The 3259-nt window shown below is 41.6% G+C and overlaps 1 pseudogene; it reads left to right on the forward strand.

Annotated features, from left to right (window-relative positions):
• The first annotated feature begins 851 nt into the window (after window positions 1-851).
• LOC136495821 (uncharacterized) lies at window positions 852-2646 on the forward strand (annotated as a pseudogene).
• Window positions 2647-3259: the final 613 nt, after the last annotated feature.

Genomic DNA, 3259 nt, shown 5'->3' on the forward strand with positions numbered 1-3259 from the left:
TGCCAGATTAGTTAATGAGATACAAATGCTTGATTTGTTTGAAATGTACAAGGAGGAGATGAGCTGCCAGGTTGTAGTAGGTGTTTTCAATAGGGCAATTTGTGTGGAAGATGAATTTGACGCACTGGAGCCTCTCTGTGTGGTTCCTGCTGATGATGCAAATGTTCAGTTAGAGGCACATAGAGATCCTGATAGACAAGTAGAGGCAGCTGCTAACATGCCTAGAGAACCCAATAGTGCTGCTCCTGAGAATCTAGAGGCAGCTACTGACATAGAGCCAGATAGGGAGCCTGATATGTTTGATAATGCTGAAGAATATGTGGGTGTTGATGATGAGGGCATGTATTATACACTACCACCTGCTCCTCAGTTTGCAAAGTCATCTGACAGTGCTAACACTTATGCTACTACTGATACAACTCACAATGTTGAGCCATCTGATGAGTTTGTCCATGTTGAGGCAGAGGTGGATGATGCTGACCCTCTGGAGGTCCATGTACTACAAGATCCTGAGAACCCAAAAATAGTGGAGGGGCAGTTGTTTACTGATATCATTGCATTCAGGAAAGCAATAAGACACTATGCTGTGAAGACTGGGTTTGCCTTTGCTGTTGGTTACAAATTAGACAAGTCAAGATTTATAGCAAGGTGTGCTGCTGAGGGATGCCCTTGGAGAATACATGCTTCCACTATATTTGATAAAAAAAACTGTAAAGGTATATTTTTCTAGATCTTTTTAGTTGTTCTATTCTTTTTTAATCATGTACATATTTGCAAATGCATTTATATGTTTATCTACCTTTCTGTAGATCAAAGTCCTTCCTGCAGAGCATAATTGTCCTACCACCAAGCTTAAAGAAGGGAAAATGGCTTCTCAGGGCTGGTGTGCTGATAGGCTTAGAGATTGGGTTAAGAAGAATCCAACTAAGGGAGCAAAGGATGCAAGAGACAAATTGGAGGGTGACTTTGGAATAAAGCTGAAGTACTCAAAAGCATGGTCTGGATTGAAGGTTGCCTTGGATCAAATTCATGGTAAGTATGAGGAAAGCTTCCAACTTCTTTTCAATTGGTCTGCTCAACTTGAACAAACTTCACCTGGAAGTCATCTACAGATAGAGTTAGAGAAGATTGGTGACAAGAATAGGTTTAAGAGGGTTTTTGTTGCTTTAAAGCCATGCATTGATGGATTCCTAGCTGGTTGTAGACCCTTCATAGGAGTAGATGCATCTTTTCTACATGGAAAGTATACTGGACAGTTGGCTTCAGCAACAGATGTTGATGGGCATAACTGGTTGTACCATATAGCATATGGCATTTTTGACTCAGAGACTGAGGACAACTGGACGTGGTTCCTAGAGAATTTGCACAAAGTTATAGGAGATCCACCAGGACTAGTATTATGTTCAGATGCCTGTAAAGGATTAGAGAAAGCTATAGGGACTGTTTTCCCACAAGCTGAAAACAGGGAGTGCATGAGACACATGTACAGCAACTTCATGAAACACTACTTAGGGGATGTTTTCACTGATCATCTATACCCTGCAGCTAGGAGCTATATAGATTATATGTTTAGGTGGCACATGAAGAAAATTTTTGTGTATGCTCCACAGGCAATTGACTACCTTCAAGAGCATCATGGTAGGCTATGGTACAGATGTGGCTTTACTGAGGACAGCAAATGTGACTATTTAACTAATAATATGTCTGAGAGTTTCAATGCTCAGATCAAGCACTTGAAAGGCCTTCATCTCCATGAGTTAGTTGACAGGATAAGAGAGCTGATAATGGAGAAAAGGTACATTAGAAAGAAGCTTGGATAGCAATGGCAAGAAGGGATCCTACCAAGTGTTATGAAGGATTTGAATCTTATTAGCAACAATCTAAAGGTTGTCAAGGTGAAAGTTAGTGATGAGGATTTTGCAGAGGTCACACTGCTTGATGAATGGAATAACCAGATGAGGCATACGGTGGATCTGAAAAATCAAAATTGCTCATGCAGGAAATGGCAGATAACTGGCAAGCCATGCAAGCATGCCTTGGCATGGATACTGTCCAACAGAGGTATGCAGATAGCTGACTTTGTGCATGAGTATTACTCGGTTGCTAGGTTCAGAGCAGCCTATGAAGGAAGAGTTGAACCAATGACGGATAGGTCCCAGTGGCTAGAAGTTAATCTTGGGTTCAAGGTTTACCCACCTTTGCTGGGAAGAGCACCAGGTCGGCCAAAGGTGCAAAGGCAAAGGGGTTGTCTAGAGAAAAATGCAAACAAAAAGAAAGTGCGATGCAAACGGTGTGGAGGTTTTGGACACTTCGCGAAGACATGCAAGCTTGACATGGTTGGAGAAGATGGTGAAACTGCTACAAAGAAGGGGAAAAGGTTAACTTTAGTTTCAATTATTTTCTGTTATCTGTACTTCAATTATTCACTATTATTTACTAAAAAATTGCATGTATAGGAAGCAGATAGAGTGCGCAGGTGATGATGCTGGACCATCCAAGGGGAAGAAAAAGAAGACAGCGAAGAAGAAAACTCCTAAAAACAAAAAAAAACCCTTGAAGAAGAAGAAGAAGCAAAAGAAGGATGCAGCTGCTCCTCCAGCAAAGGTTGTCAGGAACCTGAAGGACCTATTTTCTGATGGACAGTGAACCTGATGGTGCATTTCAAGCTATTTTGTGACCTTTCTTTTGCCTTTTGTAATATAATGGCATTGAACTGTGAAGGTAGATGCCTGTTGTTGCACTGAACTGTGTGTGATCTAGATGCCTGTGATGGCACTGAACTGTGTGTGATCTAGATGCCTGTGATGGCACTGAACTGCGAACTAGATGCCTGTGATGGCCTATTTTGCGGATGCATGCGATGTCATCTAAACTGTGAACTGGAATGCTGAAATGCTTGTAAGCTGGGCATTTTCTGGATGTAGTGCTTCAAAACTTGAACAAGCTGTGAATTAATGCTATTCTCAGAAGTGCTATTTTCTAGATGTAGGACTCTCAATCTTGCTGAAATACATGTGTCAGGCAGCTTTGCTGTAAGTTGTCCACTTGTTCCTCTGCTCTGCTGTGTCTGCTTATTCATTATCTGGATTGGAAAGTCGTGCTGCTTAGGGGGAGAATAACCATAGTGCACCCTAGCAGTCAATTGTTTGTAGTAGCTCGGTTCAGCTGTTGTATGTATGTTTGATGAAGAATATCTGAACTGGTCTCAAGGATCAAACATCTGCAATGTAGAACGCAGTGAAGATAAGCTCTTGCTTGG

Source organism: Miscanthus floridulus, chromosome 12, assembly GCF_019320115.1.
Source record: "Miscanthus floridulus cultivar M001 chromosome 12, ASM1932011v1, whole genome shotgun sequence".
Taxonomy (NCBI): domain Eukaryota; kingdom Viridiplantae; phylum Streptophyta; class Magnoliopsida; order Poales; family Poaceae; genus Miscanthus; species Miscanthus floridulus.